At 42.5% G+C, this 22,029-nt stretch overlaps 1 pseudogene; it reads right to left on the bottom strand.

Moving 5' to 3' along the window:
- Positions 1-842: 842 nt before the first annotated feature.
- On the bottom strand, positions 843-921 carry LOC132024008 (U4 spliceosomal RNA; annotated as a pseudogene).
- Between the last annotated feature and the right edge of the window lie 21,108 nt (positions 922-22,029).

The raw sequence follows: 22,029 nt of genomic DNA, 5'->3' as shown, positions 1-22,029 counted from the left end.
CTGCTTACACTTGAGCTCCCACAGAACTGCACATCTGTCCCTATTGAATTGTGGCTTATCAGATTTGTCAGAGCAAGGAGAGCTTCTGGGATGTGTGTTTGCACCAGCAGCCACATCGAGGCTTTGCCCTCCTACTTAGCAGCAGTACAAGCAGGCCAACGCTCTGATCCTTTTGGCCTTCTTCCAAGTCACAAAGAACAGCCCACACGGGCTGGCAGGGTCCTTGCGTGACCACTGGAAATACTTCTAGGATGTGGGGACAGCCGGATACTTCTGCCTCCACATCTATTTTAAAGATGGGTCCCCCAATGTTCTTTCCTGGAATAACCATCTGTAGTGTCAACCAAGATGAACCATGACCACAATCTCAGGGTCAGAGAGTGACCCTGACCAAGTTCCTTGTCTGGCTGGCTGTGCCTAGTGGGGTCAGCTTGGAGCAGATGCTGTGAGCTCTCAGGCAGGAGTGGGGTGATCCTGCGGGGATGCTGAGGAGCTAGCGTATACCTCATCTATCACCCCATCCCCAGCAGGCTCCGTGGGCCGCTTTTGCTTCTTTGGTAAGATCAGAAGCTCACTTCTGGTTAGAAGAAAATGTTGGATCTTTTATTCCTAGGCTTCTTTCCTCTCACCCCAAACCTGAGCAAGAACCTAGTGTTTTCTCAGTCAACACACATACCCTGTCTGCAAGAAATAGAATTCTTTTAATCACAAGGATATATTTTTGCCAGCCATGACTGTCTCTGGGAAGCAAACACAGACCAAGCTGGTGTAATGTTTGACTGGTAAAGAAACTCTGGTACTATTTTGGGGAATCTTGGAGGGAAGTCTCCTTTTTGGTGCTGGAGATTTTTCTTTCTCAATTAGCAATAATCGCGCCTCGGATAAACCTCATTGGCTACGATACTGCCACTGCGCAAAGCTTGAGATTTTTCTTTCTCATTGGCAGCAGATTAAATGAATAGAAAAAGTATCTTTTCCTTAAGCAACTGTACAATGATTGATACATTCCTTTTCAGGATAAGTACCAGGAAAAGTACACGCAGTTTTGCAAATTGCTTGTTAATTTCCCATCCTTGTTTAAAGTTCTGCTGCTTGCTTGTTGAAAGATGTGGGTAGTCAAGACGGGGGAAGCGTGTCTCCCTGGGACTCACGTGAGATGTGAGATGTCACCTTTAACCCAGAATTTCTGTCCTGAAGAAAGAGACTGAACTCAGTCAAGATCTCTTCCCCTTGCAAAAATACAACCTCGGTGGTAGCCCTCTATGTTCTTTTGCTCTCAAAGATGGGTAAACCCAACCAGATGCCAGGGTATTTGGTCATGTGTAGAATCTCACACTCAGAGGAAGTTACATGCGGGTAATATGTGGATTTTATAGGATTTGCCTTTCATAGGTCAAAGGAATAGACACAAGGCAATAAGAGATGGAAACCCCTTGTTGCTCTCTGTCCGTCAGAGTCCCGGCTTTCTCTCACATTGTGGTAAAAAAGAATGTGAGCACAACGTGACTCAGACAGGGACCACATCCCTAATCTTGGGAGGTGCTAAAATAAATACCGAGTGTCTAAGTGCCTGTACCGGGGTCACTCCATACCCAGGTCAACTCCTGATACTAAATCCAAAGTTCTTTCCACTGAGTCTCAAGGTTGGGGTGTCCTTCAAGTGAAGAGCTGACAGATGCCACCCAGGGCCGCGTTTCTGGAAGGGGCCTCCACTGATCTCACACTTGGCTCCAGGTGGGGCACATAGCCTCAAGGGCTTTGGGGAAGAAGGTAAAGAGCAAAGATATTTCTGCCAAACATAACAACTTTGAGCACGATGTAAGCCATAGAGTTTCTCAGCTTGGAGAAAAGAATAAGACGGGACCAAGGCTCCTTTTGGGCAGCCCGCCCCTCCTGACGGCCGTGACCGCCACAGCTCAGGGCACTTCCTGCATTCGCTGTCATGTCACTCTGAGCAGCCTGAGCCAAGCACAAAATAGAATTCTGTTCACTGAACTGTGGTGACATCACTTACTCTGGTTCTCTAGCTCGCCGTGGTTCACTTCTCCCACTGATTGATCTGTCCTTCATCACTGGACCTTGCTCGGGCTCTGGCTTCCTCTCGGCGGGGTCAGCGGACCATCCAGAGGAGGGGCTTCCCGGCCGTGGTGGGTGCCCACTCCCGGTCCCCTGCTCACAGCATGCCATGTGCATTCCTGGCCCTGACCACAGAGCCAGCGTTACCTCCTTACTTGGGGAAGAGGACCCCATAGGAAGCATTCAGATGCCAGTTGATGCAGAAGCACTGGAGAGGCACTGTGGCAGTCGGTGCACCCTCAAACCCTGGGATTGCACCCATGACAACCCAGCCTGGCTGAGTGCCACTGACAGCCAGCCCAAGGAGCCCATCCTCCTGGTGACAGCGGGACAGGAGACCGGGGTTCCTCGGAGTGCTGTTTCAGGTTCATCAATAGGCCTTCCCGAACTGGTTGCTGTTTGTGCCCCAGATTGGCAGGAGCTCTTACCTCAACCCATGGACACGTCACTTCCTCTGCCTGATCTTAGTGTTTACGATAAGTATAACCCTGGTGAGAGGCAGAGTGTACAGACAGAGGATGGCCAGACCATGTATGGCATTGCCGCTCTGACTCACAACTTCTGCAGCAGTCGGTCCAGAAGGACGAGCCCTTGAGCCATGACTGTGGCTTCCCTCGCTTTATCACGTCCCCGCCCCCCACCCCAACTCAGGAGCAACCAGAGAAAAACAAATGAGCGCCCCAAACCAGTCCCATGGGTTGCCCCACTGCCAGTTGGTCCTCCCTCCTCCAGCTTCCCCAGGCCAGCAGCCTCCAATTAGAGCCTTCCGGAAGCCTTCCGCTATTTTCCACTCTAAGCTTTCCCACTCCCTTGCCTGCTGTTGAGTCTCCGCCAAACACCAGGGATGGTGGCTGATTCCCTTGCCCTTGGAAGCTCTCAGTAAATAGCCTCTGCCTGGTCTCATTCTGGAAGCCTGTTGGTTTATTTCCACACTGGGTAAGTCCTAGCAGCTCCTGAGCTCCAGCCCCCTCCTACCCTCAGCTGCTCAAAGGGAAAATATCCTCAGTAATGGGAAGAGAGTGATGTTATGGTGATGGCTCTATTTCCTTTATAAAAAAAAAAAAATACAATAAAGTGACAGCAGAGGAACAGAAAAGCCATGTTTTTTTCTTAGTGTTTAGCACTGTCTCTGCATTTCCAACATGGATGTTAAAGGAAAATTGGCTACCCTGGGGCCGAAGCACCACTGAATGGAAAACTCTAGAAGTTCTGTGAGAGAAGCAAGCGTTAAGGATTCCAAACCACCCCCCCCCATCCCCCATAAGTGCCCTTTGTACTTCTAGCGGAAGCTTCACCCTATCTGCCATCTCACCCTATCCGTCACCCCCCTACCCCCCCACCCCTCCCATTTTTCTCTTTGGAGACTTCTTTTTGCAGGGTAACTCCCCGGTCCCTCTTGAACCTCCTATTAGAAGCAATTAAAAAAAAGTCTTCCAGCAACTTGACACTTTTTGAAATGCTAATTGATGCTAAGCAGAGCCATCAGGCTGTCTTTCACACCTACTCAGTCCCTGCCCCAGGCTTTTTTGCATATTTGAATCAATAAGTTTCTAAACCGAGGAAGTGTGAGATATGCAAATAGAACGCTCCCATTGCCCTTGCTGAGACTGTTACCTGTGGGGACCCAGAAAATCCCCGCAGCACCCCACGGGTTGACAATGTCTCAACCTTTCTGAAAGCGGAATGCTCAGATATTTAGGAAGGGACCGTTGTTAAAGCTTTGTCCAAGGATTTACATAAGCACTGTGGACAAATGCTGGGTCAAGGCTGTTGCCTAAGCGGTGAGCGGTGTAAAAGGAAACCAGCGTGGGGCGCCGGGGTGGCTCAGTGGGTTAAAGCCTCTGCCTTCGGCTCAGGTCATGATCCCAGGGTCCTACATGGGGCTCTCTGCTTGGCGGGGAGTCTGCTTCTCTCTCTCTGCCAGTCTTTCTGCCTACTTGTGATCTCTCTTTCTCTCTCTCTCTCTGTCAAATAAACAAATAAAATCTTTAAAAAAAAAAAGAAACCATCGTGCACCACCAGTGAAAGAAGGGATGCAGAGCTGGCATTGCTGGACACAGGCCAGGCTGATGTCCACCAGGCAAGATAACCACCACCACCAGACAAAACCCATTTACGAAGTATTGATCTCTTCCAGTCAGTATCTAATGTCACAGTCTGATCCGTAGCTGATAGTATGGTAACAGCACGTCAAACCAGGCTCCGTTTCTCTAGAACAACAAATGACCCTTCAGCTTGTCAGACCATGGTCTTCCGTGTGTTTAGAGGGGCATGCAGTAATCGTTTGCCTGTGTTTTGAATATCTCATACTTTTAGAGGTTGTCCCCGAAGGGTAGCAGAATATGCCACTCCAAAGTATGCCTCTTTGGCATAAGCACTGTTTTGAACTGATTATTTTTGAGGGGCAGCAGGAGAAGTTCTGAAAACAGTAGAATTTACTCTTTCGGGTAGGGAAATTTACATTTATAAGGAAATCTCCATTTGTCACACTGGCTCCCTCTTTGTACCAACAAGAGAAAGATGACTAAATCACTAGGAACCCCTGATGTAGGAAAGATGTTAGGGTTTGAAGCCAACAGCCACGAAAAAATTCTGGAGACGTTGGAACAAAAAGGTGGTTTTATTAAAGCACGGGAACAGGACCCGTGGGCAGAAAGAGCTGTATGGGGGTCATGAGAAGTGGCCCATTATATACTTTCAAGTCGGGAGGGGGTTAGGGCTAGCCCAAACCTCGAAGTATTTTGGAAGCAAGGTTTCCAGGGACCTTGAGAGGGCTAGCTGTTGTTGAGAAAAGCTCATTTATTCCTGTCTTATAAAACCTTAGTCGTGAAATCCTTCAGATGTATATTGGTGGGTCATAAGCTTGGGAGGATTGCTAACATATATCTTGGCAGGGAATGGAGACAAAGGAAGTTTCCAAAGGAGTTTTTTATATGTTAAAGTAGACTCACAGGATCCTGGGGGTCGGGGTAAGATTGCCTTTTGCCCTTAGCAGAGTATTAACATCAAGGCAGCTGAGCTCCTAGAAAAATGTCACTCTGCCTGTTTCAAGGACTTGTCAATGGGCCGTAAGTGGTAAGGAAATGTAATTTTTCTTTTGCTTTTGTTTCCCACCTCAACCCCTGTCACAGCTCCTAACTTAAAGCTTCATAACAGCCTGGTCCACGTTTACTGGATTTTTCCTGCTAACCTCCCATGACTTCCCTCCCTTCCTACCAATATCCTTCTTTTGTCTTCTGGTGAAGATGGTGGTGAGGGAGCACGGGGCTGGCTGAAGACAAAGCAAAAGCTGGCGCCTTGCACCCCCTCTCCACCTGCTCCCCTCCGTAATATGTGTAGCATTCCTCAGGCACCCCTGTTGGGGTCGATTCCACGTTAAAACATGTTAACCCCCTAGGGCCTGCCTGGGCCTACTTAGCCATAGTGACTCCATGTTGCCTAGGTAGACATTTTGTTGTCTAGAAAAGGTACTGCTCTCGGTTCCAGGTAACTGTTACTAAAATACAACACCTAAAACAAGGTAACTGTTACTAAAACACACATCTAGAACAAGGCCAATTCCAGGTAACTATTACTAAAACATATACCTAAAACAAGGCCATTGGTAACCGTTACTAAAACACACAGGTAGGAGACATCCAATCAGCCAAAGCCACATATGCATGCAGATGTCTGCAATTGTGCCCTCTAAAAACTAGCCTATAAGACCAAGGGGCGTCGCTCTCTTCGGAGGCGGCCCTAGCCGGTCAGTCTGACTTCTAATGCTTGGCATAGAATAAAGCTTTACATAACGTTCACTTTGTCTCAGCCTCATTTCCCTGGCGGGTCAGCCTAACTTCTAATGCTTGGCATAGAATAAGGCTTTGCGTAACTTTGTCTCAGTCTCGTTCCTTTGATAACGGACCCAACACCCCTGACTGCCATAGACGATAAACAAATAGCTAACTTGCAGAGATCACAATCCTGCAAGACAGGAATCCCTTGCTCTACAAATGTCCTGGAGATCTACAAACAGGGAGGTTACCTTATCAATAGCACAAATTTCCAGAGGCAAATAACTCTCAGTTCCTCAAGCCCTAATGTCTCCCTCCCCATCATAAACAAAACTGGAGGAGGCTGAGGTAGAAAGGAATGTAAATGATAGCAGGATCATAACACCCCACCAAGAATCTCCCAACTATCTTGATGTTAATGGCTGGCCTAAAGACAACATAGATCAAGCCACAAGAGCAAGGCCTCCTCCTGGCACCTTGTAGTCCCTCTTTAACCTATGAAAGTTCCATTGAAACCTCCCTTTCCCTCACCTTCCCCCAACCGCAAGGTATATGACCTGCCATCCCTCACAACCCAAGGCAGCAGCTCTTACTGCCCATGGGTCCTGTCCCCGTGCTTTAATAAACCACCATTTTGCACCAAAGATGTCTCAAGAATTCTTTCTTGGTCATCGGCTCCAGACCTCAGCCCACCGAACCTCACCTAGGTTCTAGAACTTCATCAATGGTATTAAGTGATGGTGTGGGCATTTCAGGGAGTTTTACTCAGTTTTCCTGGATATCTCCTGTGTATGTATGAGGTATACATTACTAAAACTTCTGTTTGTTTTCCTCTGGATAGTCTGTCTCTTAGTACAGGGGGGTCTTCCACACAATCAAGAAAGGTAGAGGGAAATTATTTTTCCTCCCCTATATCCATCCCGACATGGACAATCCGGCCCTAAGGCTTCTGTGAGGGAGGTCTCATCCAGAGACCGTATCTTGGCATTTAATGACTACAACAGTGTTGACCAAAAGCCCTCTAGTGGGCCTTCCTGTCCCTAAGCCCCTGTTTGGGCAGCTTTTCTGACAAAGAAAATTTTTCTGAAAATTTGACAAATTTTGACATTTCTGAAAATCTGACAAATTTTCAGACAAAGAAAACTTTACCAAATGTTAATTGGGACCCTGTGAGCCCTCTTCTTTCTAGGCCTTCACGGTGGACTTCTGTGTCCACACTTGCTGAGTCCCCACTAAGTCAGTTTAGAGATAATACCCACCCTTGATACCTGATGAAGTTCTTCATCTTCTACCCTTGATGTCCAACTGCTTGGCCTGCCTATAGCAAGTATTTTATTGGATCAGTTCAGCAAGAATCCCTTACCCTTCATGTCCCCTCTTGGGAATTTTTCATACACTGACCCTTTACCTGGCTCCTTGCCTATACGTTCCACTGGTTTTGCTGGTTTTGGTGTGGAGCCCAATCTCTCTCCCTCATTGCAGCAGTCTTCAGTGAAGACTTCCTTACTGCTTCAACAAGTAGCAGAGTCATTTTTGCTTAAACACCATCCTTCTTGCCAGGCCTAGGGTTGGCTGGGGTCTGGGGCTTAGAGCACCACTGCACAGCAGGCACACTGGGATGGAGAACCATGGCGCCCCTGCTTTGGCCAGCACAGTCTTCCTTTCACCTCCTCTTGGTAGTGCCAGCCCCTCTCTTTGGCCACATGTGGGCATGGGATTCGGGCCTTGGCCATCCCCTGGGCATAGGCTGTCCACATGCGCAGGGTCTGGTACACAGATGGTGGTAGAAATAAGGTCTCTTCTGTTGAGATTGCCAAGCTTGGAAAATGTTAAATTGGGGCTCTGCCGCTGCCCCCCATTAGGGGAATCCCTCTTAAAATTGGCCAGAATGAAGCTAAGATGCAGAGAGCAGTAGGACATAAGGGGGAAGGGTCCTGAGGATATCCTAGACATTCTAGCTGGCCCCAGTCATTCCCCAAACGAGGACATTCCCTTTGGGTCTGAGTTGAGATTTTTGTCAGTAGCAGCTAAGAGCCCCGAGTTGGCAGGACAGTGGTTCAGTTGCCGCCTTACACATTCCCAGAACAGCTCTCCTTCACCGGACCCACAGTTCCCCAGGAGCACCTTCCCTGTCAGTTCCCAGTCTCGCTCTCTGAGGGGACACTACTCTGAGCATGTGTGAGGTGGATGTGACGTTTCTTTTTTTAATTTTTTTTTTTTCCCAGTGCTCATGATGAGAAGTGTATTCTTTTTTTGTTTTTTCCAAAGATTTTATTTATTTATTTGACAGAGATCACAAACAGGCAGAGAGGCAGGCAGAGGGGGTGGGGAGCAGGCTCCCTGCTGAGCAGAGAGCCCAATGCAGGGCTCGGTCCCAGGACCCTGGGATCATGACCTGAGTCGAAGGCAGAGGCTTTAACCCACTGAAGCCACCAAGGTGTCTGAGAAGTGTACTCTTTTTTTTTTTTAAAGATTTTAAAATTTATTTATCTGACAGAGATCACAATAAGGCAGAGAGAGAGAGAGAGGAGGAAGCAGGCTTGCTGCTGAGCAGAGAGCCCGATGTGGGGCTTGACCTGAGCCAAAGGCAGAGGGTTTAACCCACTGAGCCATCCAGGTGCCCCACGAGAAGTGTATTCTTAATCCCCTTCACCTATTGTGCCCATCCTCCCCAACTGCCCCCTGACAACCACCGGTTTGCTCTCTATATTTGAGAATCTGGGTGGGATTTTTGTTGTTGTTGTTGTTTCCCTCTCTTTCTTCATTTTGTTCTTAAATTCTACATATAAATGAGAGTATATGGTACTTGCCTTTCTCTGACTTATTTCACTTAGTGTTATATCCTCTACATCCATTCATGTTGTTGCAAATGGTAAGATTTCATTTTTTTATGGCCGAGTAGTATTCCGTTATACATATACATACAACCTCTTCTTTTTCCATTTATCCATTAATGGAACTTGAGTTGCTTCCATAATTTGACTATTACAAATAATGCTACAGTAAGCAAGAGGATGCAGATAACTTTTCAAATTAGTGTTTTTGTTTTGCGGGGTAATTGGAATTACTGGATGATATGGTAATTCTCTTATTAATTTTTTAAAAAATTTAAAAAGATTTTTACTTATTTACTTGATAGCGAGAGAGAGAGCACGTGAGCACAAGCAGGGGAAGTGGCAGGCAGAGGGAGAGAGAGAAGCAGACTCTGCTGAGCAAGGAGCTTCATGTGGGGCTCTATCCAGGGATCATGACCTGAGCTGAAGGCAGATGCTTAACCAACTGAGCCACCTGGGCACCCCTCTATATTTAATTTTTTGAGGAGATTCCATACTGTTTTGCACAGTTGCTGCACCAATTTGCATTCTTACTAAAAATATAATATATATAAGGGCTCCTTTTTCTCTACAACCTTCTGAACACTTGTTGTTTCTTGTGTTTTTAATTTAATTTTATTTATTTTTTTCTTTTCTAAAAATTTTTTTATTTTTTATAAACATATAATATATTTTTATCCCCAGGAGTACAGGTCTGTGAATCACCAGGTTTACACACTTCACAGCACTCACCATAGCACATACCCTCCCCAATGTCCATAACCCCACCCCCCTCTTTCAACCCCCCTCCCCCCAGAAACCCTCAGTTTGTTTTGTGAGATTAAGAGTCACTTACGGTTTGTCTCTCTCCCAATCCCATCTTGTTTCATTTATTCTTCTCGTACCCACTTAACCCCCCATGTTGCATCTCCACTTCCTCATATCAGGGAGATCATATGAGAGTTGTCTTTCTCCGATTGACTTATTTCGCTAAGCATGATATCCTCTAGTTCCATCCATGTCATCGCAAATGGCAAGATTTCATTTCTTTTGATGGCTGCATAGTATTCCATTGTGTATATATACCACATCTTCTTGATCCATTCATCTGTTGATGGACATCTAGGTTTCCATAGATCGGCTATGGTAGTCATTGCTGCTATAAACATTTATGTGCACGTGCCCCTTCGGATCACTATGTTTGTATCTTTATGGTAAATACCCAGTAGTGCAATTGCTGGGTCATAGGGTAGTTCTATTTTGAGGAACCTCCATGCTGTTCTCCAGAGTGGTTGCACCAGCTTGCATTCCCACCAACAGTGTAGGAGGGTTCCCCTTTCTCTGCATCCTCACCAGCAACTGTCATTTCCTGACTTGTTAATTTTAGCCATTCTGACTAGTGTGAGGTGATATCTCATTGTGGTTTTGATTTGTAGTTCCCTGATGCCGAGTGACATGGAGCATTTTTTCATGTGTCTGTTGGCCATCTGGATGTCTTCTTTGCAGAAATGTCTGTTCATGTCTTCTGCCCATTTCTTGATTGGATTATTTGTTCTTTGGGTGTTGAGTTTGCTAAGTTCTTTATAGATTTTGGACACTAGCCCTTTATCTGATATGTCATTTGCAAATATCTTCTCCCATTCTGTCAGTTGTCTTTTCGTTTTGTCAACTGTTTCCTTTGCTGTGCAAAAGTTTTTGCTCTTGATGAAATCCCAATAGTTCATCTTTGCCCTTGCTTCCTTTGCCTTTGGCGATGTTCCTAGGAAGATGTTGCTGTGGCTGAGGTCAAAGAGGTTGCTGCCTGTGTTCTCCTCAAGGATTTTGACGGATTCCTTTCTCACATTGAGGTCCTTCATCCATTTTGAGTCTATTTTCGTGTATGGTGTAAGGAAATGGTCCAATTTCATTTTTCTGCATGTGGCTGTCCAATTTTCCCAACACCATTTATTGAAGAGGCTGTCTTTTTTCCATTGGACATTCTTTCCTGCTTTGTTGAAGATTAGTTCACCATAGAGTTGAGGGTCTATTTCTGGGCTCTCTATTCTGTTCCATTGATCTATGTGTCTGTTTTTGTGCCAGTACCATGCTGTCTTGATGATGACAGCTTTGTAATAGAGCTTGAAGTCCAGAATTGTGATGCCAGCAACGTTGGCTTTCTTTTCTTTCTTTTTTTTTTTTTTTTTTAAAGATTATTTATTTATTTATTCGACAGACAGAGATCACAAGCAGGCAGAGAGGCAGGCAGAGAGAGAGGAAGGGAAGCAGGCCCCCTGCTGAGCAGAGAGCCCAATGCGGGACTCGATCCCAGGACCCTGAGATCATGACCCGAGCTGAAGGCAGCGGCTTAACCCACTGAGCCACCCAGGCGCCCCATCTTTTTCAATATTCCTTTGGCTATTCGAGGTCTTTTCTGGTTCCATATAAATTTTAGGATTATTTGTTCCATTTATTTGAAAAAAAAAATGGATGGTATTTTGATGGGAATTGCATTAAATGTGTAGATTGCTTTAGGTAGCATAGACATTTTCACAATATTTGTTCTCCAATCCATGAGCATGGAACATTTTTTCATTTCTTTGTGTCTTCCTCAATTTCTTTCATGAGTACTTTATAGTTTTCTGAGTACAGATTCTTAGAATCTTTGGTTAGGTTTATTCCTAGATATCTTATAGTTTGGGGTACAGTTGTAAATGGGATTGACTCATTAATTTCTCTTTCTTCTGTCTTGTTGTTGGTGTAGAGAAACAACTGATTTCTGTGCATTGATTTTATATCCTGACATTTTATTGAATTCCTATACAAGTTCTAGCAGTTTTGGAGTGGAGTCTTTTGGATTTTCCACATATGGTATCATATCATCTGCAAAGAGTGATAGTTTGACTTCTTCTTTACCAATTTGGATGCCTTTAATTTCCTTTTGTTGTCTGATTGCTGAGGCTAGGACTTCTAGTACTATGTTGAATAGCAGTGGTGATAATGGACATCCCTGCCATGTTTCTGACCTTAGCGGAAAAGCTTTCAGTTTTTCTCCATTGAGAATGATATTTGCGGTGGGTTTTTCATAGATGACTTTGATAAAATTGAGGTATGTGCCATCTATCCCTACATTTTGAAGAGTTTTGATCAGGAAGGGATGCTGTCTGTACTTTGTCAAATGCTTTTTCAGCATCTATTGAGAGTATCATATCGCTCTTGTTCTTTCTTTTATTAATGTATTGTATCACATTGATTGATTTGCAGATGTTGAACCAACCTTGCAGCTCTGGAATAAATCCCACTTGGTCGTGGTGAATAATCCTTTTAATGTACTGTTGAATCCTATTGGCTAGTATTTTGGTGAGAATTTTCACATCTGTGTTCATCAAGGATTTTGGTCTGTAGTTCTCTTTTTTGATGGGATCCTTGTCTGGTTTTGGGATCAAGGTGATGCTGGCCTCATAAAATGAGTCTGGAAATTTTCCTTCCATTTTTATTTTTTGGAACAGTTTCAGGAGAATAGGAATTAGTTCTTCTTTAAATGTTTGGTAGAATTCCCCTGGGAAGCTGTCTGGCCCTGGGCTTTTGTTTGTTTGGAGATTTTTGATGACTATTTCAATTTCCTTACTGGTTATGGGTCTGTTCAGGTTTTCTATTTCTTCCTGGTTCAGTTGTGGTAGTTTATATGTCTCTAGGAATGCATCCATTTCTTTCGGATTGTCAGATTTGTTTGTGTAGAGTTGCTCATAGTATGTTCTTATAATTGTATTTCTTTGGTGTTAGTTGTGATCTCTCCTCTTTCGTTCATGGTTTTATTTATTTGGGTCCTTTCTCTTTTCTTTTTGATAAGTTTGGCCAGGGGTTTATCAATCTTATTAATTCTTTCAAAGAACAAGCTCCTAGTTTTGTTGATTTGCTCTGTTGTTTTTTTGGTTTCTATTTTATTGATTTCTGCTCTGATCTTTATGATTTCTCTTCTCCTGCTGGGTTTAGGGTTTCTTTCTTGTTCTTTCTCCAGCTCCTTTAGGTGTAGGGTTAGGCTGTGTACTTGAGACCTTTCTTGTTTCTTGAGAAAGGCTTGTACCGCTATATATTTTCCTCTCAGGACTGCCTTTGCTGTGTCCCACAGATTTTGAACCGTTGTGTTTTCATTATCATTTGTTTCCATGATTTTTTTCAATTCTTCTTTAATTTCCTGTTTGACCCATTCATTCTTTAAAAGGATGTAGTTTAGTCTCCATGTATTTGGGTTCTTTCCAAATTTCCTGTTGTGATTGAGTTCTAGCTTCAGAGCATTGTGGTCTGAAAATATGCAGGGAATGATCCCAATCTTTTGATACCAGTTGAGACCTGATTTAGGACCCAGGATGTGATCTATTCTGGAGAATGTTCCATGTGCACTAGAGAAGAATGTGTATTCTGTTGCTTTGGGATGAAATGTTCTGAATATATGTGTGATGTCCATCTGGTCCAGTTTGTCATTTATTTCCTTGTTGATCTTTTGCTTGGATGATCTGTCCATTTCAGTGAGGGGAGTGTTAAAGTCCCCTACTACTATTGTATGATTGTTGATGTGTTTCTTTGATTTTGTTATTAATTGGTTTATATAGTTGGCTGCTCCCACATTAGGGGCATAGATATTTAAAATTGTTCGATCTTCTTGTTGGACAGACCCTTTGAGTATGATATAGTGTCCTTCCTCATCTCTTATTATAGTCTTTGGCTTAAAATCTAATTGATCTGATATAAGGATTGCCACCCCTGCTTTTTTCTGATGTCCATTAGCATGGTAAATTGTTTTCCACCCCCTCACTTTAAATCTGGAGGTATCTTCAGGTCTAAAATGAGTTTCTTGTAGGCAACATATAGATGGGTTTTGTTTTTTTATTCATTCTGATACCCTGTGTCTTTTGACTGGGGCATGTAGCCCATTAACATTCAGGGTAACTATTATTGAGAGATACGAATTTAGTGCCATTGTATTGCCTGTAAGGTGACTGTTACTATATATTGTCTCTGTTCCTTTCTGATCTACTACTTTTAGGCTCTCTCTTTGCTTAGAGGACCCCTTTCTATATTTCCTGTAGAGCTGGTTTGGTGTTTGCAAATTCTTCCAGTTTTTGTTTGTCCTGGAAGCTTTTAATCTCTCCTATTTTCAATGATAGCCTAGTTGGATATAGTATTCGTGGCTGCATGTTTTTCTCATTTAGTGTTCTGAATATATCATGCCAGCTCTTTCTGGCCTGCCAGGTCTCTGTGGATAAGTCTGCTGACAATCTAATATTTTTACCATTGTATGTTACAGACTTCTTTTCCCAGACTGCTTTCAGGATTTTCTCTTTGTCACTAAGACTTGTAAATTTTTCTATTATGTGATGGGGTGTGGACCTATTCCTGTTGATTTTGAGGGGGGTTCTCTGCACCTCCTGGATTTTGGTACTTGTTCCCTTTGCCATATTAGGGAAATTCTCTCCAATAATTCTCTCCAATATACCTTCTGCTCCCCTCTCTCTTTCTTCTTCTTCTGGAATCCCAATTATTCTAATGTTGTTCAGTGATTCATCAGTCTTATGTAATACCCAGTGCTCATTATATCACATCCCTCCTTAATGTGGGTGTGGCTTTCCTTTTCTCTTTATAGCTGCTCTCCAGAGTCTGTCATGACAATACATCAAGGCAGTGTTTTTCAAATTTGAGTAAAGAACAGACCCCTTTCAAAGAAAAAATAATTAGCAGACCCCCTGTGTGAATTTAATGTATTTTTATACTAAGTGAAAACATATAACATATTCCCCTAGCTACATGAAGCCAAAATAAATTTTCAAATATAAAACCAACAAAACTCAAATTAAAAACAATAATTTAATGACATATTATATTTTGCTACGGTCGCATTGCTGACATTAAGTTTATTATTAGAAAATCTTCTCTTAATTAGTTATATATTTTGATGGGGGGATAAATGGCGAGAGAAACCCTTGGGCCAGTTACTGTTTCCGAACATCTTAACATTTTTGTTTCATAATGATCTCCCAAAAGGAGGCAAGCACTTCAGGGTCTAGGAGGGATGATCTTCAGGTTTCCCTTTGATGTTCTGAGCAGCTAGTTTGGAAACCCTGGGTTTTGAGATGCTTAGGTGCTCTTGGTGTCCCTGTTCAGGTCCCTTGTCTTGAGAATGGAGGAGACCTGCCCATGAAGCACATGGCCCTGGGCTCTTAAAACACCGGCTTCTCTGGGTTTTGGTGCTAGACAGGCAGGTACAAGCGTCCCCTTCACATGGGAGGCTGCCCCAGTCATATTTGTGATTGTTAAATTCTTGAATCTGGTAGAATAAGAACATATGGAAAAAATAATTTGGAATAATAGCAAAACAATAATAGCAAAACAGAACAATGTCTATTTTCCAGGAATATTTGTATTTAAAGACATATTGAGAAGAAACTGAGGCCTGAGGTCCTGGGTAGGGAAGCAGGGTACAGAGAAAACTTACTTTAAGACCCAGGGTCCCTAGCCTTGGTTTCTCCAACTCCTGCCTCTAGCCTCCAGTGCCAAACAATCCTATTCCATTCTATTTCCCAATAACTTTATCCTATTGTGGAATACCTAATATACTACTTTATCCTACTGTAGAATATGGAACATACTACTTTGTACTAAAGAATATGTATGATAATTGAAATGAAAAACTTCAAGAATTTTGCTATTTTCATAAAGCTTTCTTCATTTTTTTTTGACAGCAAATAATGGAAAGTAATATTTGAGAAGTGCATCTCTTTTTTCTTTTTTTCTTTTTTAATTTTTAAAAAATATTTTATTTTCAAGTAATCTTCACACCCATGATGGGGCTTGAGCTCACAACTCTGAGATCAAGAATCACATACTTGGGTACCTGGGTGGCTCAGTCGGGTAAGCATCTGCCTTAGGCTCAGGTCATGATCCCAGAGTCCTGGGACTGAGTCCCACCTTGGGCACCCTGCTCAGTGGGGAGCCTGCTTCTTCCTCTCCCACTTTCCCACTTGTGTTCCCTCTCTCACTCTCTCTCTGTCAAATAAATGAATAAAATTTTTAAAAAAATCACATGCTTTACCAACTAAGCTAGCCAGGTGACTCTAGAAGTACATTTCTTAATTTTTCCTTGTCTAATAATTGCTTATCAAAATGTGTAATATATAAAATGATATATCATTTTTTAAAGATTTTATTTATTTATTTATTTATTTGATACACAGAAATCACAAGTAGGCAGAAAGGCAGGCAGAGAGAGAGAGGGGAAAGCAGGCTCCCTGCTGAGCAGAGAGCCCTATGTGGGGTTGTGAGATGAACCACACATCAGGCTCTGTGCTCAGTGAGGAGTCTGCTGAGATTCTTTCCCTCTCCCTCTGCCACTCCCCCTGCTCATGTACTCTCTTTCTCTCTCTCAAATAAATTAATTTAAAAAATATATTGTAATATCATAAAGGGATTCAGAATGAGCCTCCCCAAAATGTGCCACTTTGTATCCGAATTACTTTGAGCTGAAGTCAGTCAAGGCCCAAAAGACTCAGGACGAACTTTTATCTTCCTTTTAACTGCCTAAAAAATTCAGATAGAGAGCCTGGCCCAGGAAGCAAACTATCTCTGGAGATACAAATAACATGGGTAGGTGTGAATAGCAGGAGGGAAGCTTGGCAGGACTTGGAGATCAGATTCCTCTCCATATCCCATTGTCTCTGCATTGACATGGTGAACATTTGTTTACTAGATGTTTTCTCTTCCCATTTTCCTCTAAATTGTCTTCCTTTCCTTTGAAGTCCCAGACCGCTACCCTTCTCCTTAGTTCAAAACAGCATATAAGCCCCAGTTGCCTTAGTGTCTGCAGGTCTCAGAGTCTTAAGGGGCTCCCACATGTATGTAATTAAATTTATTTTCAGGGCGCCTGGATGGCTCAGTGGGTTAAGCCTCTGCTTTTGGCTCAGGTCATGATCTCAGGGTCCTGGGATCGAGTCCCGCATCGGGCTCCCTGCTCAGCAGGGAGACTGTTTCCCCCTCTCCCTCTGCTGCTTCCCCTGTTTATGCTCTCTCTCCTTCTCTCACTCTCTGTCAAATAAATATATTCTTAAAAAAAAATTGTTTTCTCCTGTTAATTTGTTTTATATCGATTGACCAGTCAAGGAATCTAGAATAGAAGAGTAAAAATTTTCCTCCCCAACAACTGTCACAGGAAATTTTTTAAAGTTTTAAATTTCAGTTATTTGATGATATATTCCTTGTGAGTTTTAGCATAAAATTAGAGAGTTCCAAGAACTAGATGAATTGCTCTGACAAATCCTCCCTTCCCAATTCCCATCTACTTATTTATATGCGTAAGTGTATTCAGTTCTTACATCAATAAAAATGAAAAATAGAGACAATCTTTACTGAACTCTGTCTCAATCTAGTAATAAGAACTATTCATGTGTGAATGCATGAACTAATTAAAACATATACACACACGCAAGGAAGGAAAAGCTGATTGGAACTGACTCCAGTGTGCATTCCTAGCAGGGGTAAGATCAGGCTTTCCTTGAAGCCTGTTCCCATTCTCCCCTCCTCTCAACAAAGTTATATTATTCTTTAAGATGAAGTCAATATTCAGCATTTATGTTACCATGACTGAGTAATGGGTAAAAACTAGGAGTGGATTATACTTTATTTCCTTTCCTATACAATTATATATTTTTCCCGTTTCTTAGTCTTCTGCGTTGTTATCACCAAGTCACTCCTAAACTGCGCTATGAAATTGAAAATCTGCACTCAGCATGATTAAACACATAAGGCATAACAATAATTTCAGTTTTTTTCTTGACATTCTCCATGGAGCTTTCATGATTCTTCTGCTCTAATCTGGACTTTGTTCTTTGGATCTGCTACACAGCTGTTATTTAAGGCTCATCCCCACATCATCTGAGAGAACATCCTTGCCACCCTCCTGAGCTGGACTGCAGGTTTTAATGGGATACATCCTCATGGTTTTAATGGAACACATCCTCATTAACTTCCTGGAAAGGTATGCCAAAGGAAGTCCTTGTTCTCTAACTCCAAATACTAATATTCAAGAAATAGAACAAAGGAAAATATTGACATCATGAGGACACAGTCAACAAAATAATCTAGAACAGGGGCAACATTACAAGTCATACAGCCAAGTTTCTTCAACAAGTCACAAGGCAAAAAACAAAACAAAACAAAGCAAAACAAAAAAAAAACACTTGGGAGAAAATAATTTGTAAGGAAAATAGATGTAGGAGGCAACTATAGATTAAAAGATTTAGAAAGCAAACTGTTTACAAGGTGTGGGCATTAGATGCATCCTGATTTAAACAAACTTTGTATCTATAGATATGGATATTGTAAAGATTTTATTTTTAAGTTATCTCTACACCCAATGTCAGGCTCCCACTTATAACCCCAAGATCAAGAGTTGTATGCTTTACTGACTGAGCCAGCCAGGTGCCCCAGTAAACTCTATTTTTTAAAAGTATGTGACATTTATGAAATAATTGAAATTTTGAACACTCTATTTTAGATGTAATAATGGCATTATTATTTATTACAAGCTGGAGGGGGAGAGGGAGAGACTCTCAAGCAGGCTCCATGTTCAAAGTGGGGCTCAATCTCAGAACCACGAGATCATGACCCAAGCTAAACTAAGAGTCAGATGCTTAAGCAACTGTACTACCCAGATGCCCCATGGAATTCTTCTTCTTATTATTATTTTTTAAAGATTTTATTTGTTTATTTGACACAGAGAGAGAGACAGGGAGAGAGGGAACAGAAGCAGAGGGAGTGGGAGAGGGAGAAGCAGGTTTCCTGCTGAGCAGGGACCCTTATGCATGGCTCTATCCCAGGACCCTGGGATCATGTCCCGAGCTGAAGGCAGATGCTTAACGACTGAGCCACCCCAGGTGCCATGGGTGCCATGGAATTATTCTTACATTTTTTAAAAGTTCTTATCTTTTAGAGAGACACACTGAAGAACAGGAGGGGAAAATATAGTTAGAATATAGATGAAGTGGTATTGGCCATAACCTGTTTATCATTGATCCGATCATGGTCCAACCTAGTACATGACAGTTTACCATACTATTTTCTATTTTTCAACATGTTTGGACTTTTGCACCATAAATAGCTTTTTTTTTTTTTTTTTTTTTTTTTAGAAAATAAAACAGTAACAGAAAGTCACATTTTGTCTTCATACTTAGGACTTAGGTGATACTTCAGCTGGATGTTAATTATTATTATTTTTTAAAGTAGGCTCCACATCCAGTGTGGAGCTTGAACTCACAACCCTGAGATCAAGAGTCTCATGCTTGGGGCGCCTGGGTGGCTCAGTGGGTTAAAGCCTCTGCTTTCGGCTCAGGTCATGATCCCAGGGTCCTGGGATTGAGCCTCGTATCGGGCTCTCTGCTCAGCGGGGAGCCTGCTTCCTCCTCTCTCTGCCTGCCTCTCTGCCTACTTGTGATCTCTGTCTGTCAGATAAATAAATAAAAAATCTAAAAAAAAGTCTCATGCTTTACTGACTTAGCCAACCAGGTGCCCCTTTCATTTATTTACTTTTTATTTAAAACTTTTAAAAATGGAATTATAAGAGAGACACTCTTTTTTTTTTTTAAGATTTTATTCATTTATTTGAAAGAGAGAGACAGCACAAGCAGGGTGGAGGGGCAGAGGGAGAGGGAGAAGCAGACTCCCCATTGAGCAACAAGCCTAATGTTTGGCTTGATCCAAGGACCCTGGGACCATGACCTGAGCCAAAGGCAGATGCTTAACCGACTAAGCCACCCATGCGCCCCAAGAGACAAGTTCTTTATCCTCTCTGTTTAAAAGGGGCTTTTTCACTGATGTATTCTAAATCACAGTGAATTTATTTTCTGGGAGGTCCAATGCTTTTCTGAGTCCTGATTATTGGTCATAGATAGCCTAGCTTTCTCCCTTCCTGTAAGTTTCTAAGAGTTTCTTTTTGGTTATTTTAGTTCTGTTCTTTCTTTATTTCTTCCTTTCTGTTCTGTAATTACTTTCTTTTTTCTTCTTCTTCTTCTTTTTTTTTTTTTTAATTTGACAGATCACAAGTAGGCAGAGAGGCAGGCGGTGGGGTGGGATGCAGGCTCCCCCACTAAGCAGAGAACCCAACGTGGGGCTCAATCCCAGGACCCTGAGCCGAAGGCAGAGGCTTTAACCCACTGAGCCCCCCAGGCGCCCCTCAAAGGACCTTTTTTTTTTTTAAAGATTTTATTTATTTATTTGATAGAGATCACAAGTAGATGGAGAGGCAGGCAGAGAGAGAGAGATGGAAGCAGGCTCCCTGCTGAGCAGAGAGCCCTATGCGGGACTCGATCCCAGGACCCTGAGATCATGACCTGAGCAGAAGGCAGCGGCTTAACCCACTGAGCCACCCAGGTGCCCTCAAAGGAACTTTTGAATGTAGAATGTTTTGCTTAAGAAATCATATCTTTCTTTGATAATTTTTCCTACCATTTTCTTTGTTCTTGCTGAAATTCCTATTATTTGGATATCAAACTGATGTTATTTTTACTGGGATCACATTAAGTTTGTAGATAACATGAGGAAGAATTGGCACTTCTTATCTGGTAGATTTTCTTACCTTGAACATTTTATGTCTTTCCATCTATTCAGTTGTTGTTTTAGTTTTGTCCAGACTTTAAATTTTTTTAATCATATTTGACATTTTTAATCATCTTATTCCTACTTTGTTTTTATATCATTTTGAAATGAAATCTTCTATTGCAATGTTTGCTAGCTGGTTATTGTTGCACGCTACTGATTTTGTTTATTGATTTTTTTTTTTAAGCAAGTTTGCTAAATTCCCTTATTCCTAATAGTTTTCCATTGATCATTTTGGGTTTTGGTCCAGGTATACATCCATATCATCTCCAAATGAAGTTAATTTCACCTCTTCTTTTTTGAAATTTTTAAAAAAGATTTTATTTATTTGACAGACAGAGATCACAAGTAGGCAGAGAGGCAGACAGTGAGAGAGGAGGAAGCAAGCTCCCTGCTGAACAGGGAGCCTGATGCGGCTCGATCCCAGGACCCTGAGATCATAACCTGAGCCAAAGGCAGAAGCTTTAACCCACTGAGCCACCCAGGCGCCCCTGAATTTTTTAAAAAAAAAAATTTTAAAGATTTTACTTATTTATTTGACAGAGAGAGAGAGCACAAGTAGGCAGAGTGGCAGGGAGAAGGAGAAGCAGGCTGTCCACTGAGCAGGGAACCCGATGTGGGGCTCCATTCCAGAACCCTGGGATCAAGACCTGAGCCAGAGGCAGCCGCTTCACTGATTGAGCCACCCAGGTGCCCCCTTTTTTGAATTTTTAACCTTTCTTTCTTTCTTTCTATTCTTTAAAAATAAATAGTGAGAGATTAGTTTTTTGAGTGTGTTGCTACATTCTCTTTCCTAGATTTTCATTTTCTTTCAGTACTCATAGGTGCTATTGGGTTCTGTTGGTGATGGTGCAGAAAAACGTGTGCCTCTGGCTTCCGTGTCTCCTGCAGGTTGGCAGGTAAAGTCAGAAACTGGACCAGACTCACATTTAATCCCTTTGGTAACACTACAGGTGGCACATAATGTCTGGTTGTTTTTCTTTTTGTAATCATTGCAGTCACTGATGTTTCCTATCATATTAATTCACTGGGGGATTGCAAAATGGTGATATTCTGACATTTCTTTTTAAAATATTAAGTGAACTGGGGCGCCTGGGTGGCTCAGTGGGTTAAAGCCTCTGCCTTCGGCTCAGGTCATGATCCCAGGGTCCTGGGCTCAAGCCATGAATCAGGCTCTCTGCTCAGCAGGGAGCCTGCTTTCCCCACCCCCTCTCTCTGCCTGCCTCTCTGCCTACTTGTGATCTCTGTCTGTCAAATAAATAAAATCTTTAAAAAAAAATATTAAGTGAACTTCGGGACTCCTGGGTGGCTCAGTCAGTTAAGCATCTGCCTTCGGCTCAAGTCATGATGGATTCCCACATCAGGCTCCTTGCTCAGCAGGGAAACTGCTTCTTCCTCTGCCTGCCACTTACCCTGCTTGTGCACTCTCTCTCTCTCTCTCTCTGACAAATAAATAAGTAAAATCTTTTTTAAAAAATGAAATATTAAGTGAACTTTTATTTTAGAAAAGTTGTAGATTTACAAAATATTTGCAAAGATAGTACAGAGAATTCAGTGAACCCTGTATCGGGTTTTCTCTGTGGTTAACATCTTACACTGCTGGGATACGTTTGTCATAACTAATGAACCAATATCAATATCAATACCTTATTATTAATTAAACCACATACTTTATCCAGATTCCTTTAGTTTGTGCCTGATTTTTCTTTCTTTTTTTTTTTGGTCTTGTCCTAAGGTCCCACCCAGAATAC

Source organism: Mustela nigripes, chromosome 8 (genome assembly GCF_022355385.1).
Source record: "Mustela nigripes isolate SB6536 chromosome 8, MUSNIG.SB6536, whole genome shotgun sequence".
Lineage (NCBI taxonomy): Eukaryota > Metazoa > Chordata > Mammalia > Carnivora > Mustelidae > Mustela > Mustela nigripes.
The sequence above is the reverse complement of the archived record's forward strand: the minus strand, read 5'-3'. Positions and strand labels throughout refer to the sequence as shown.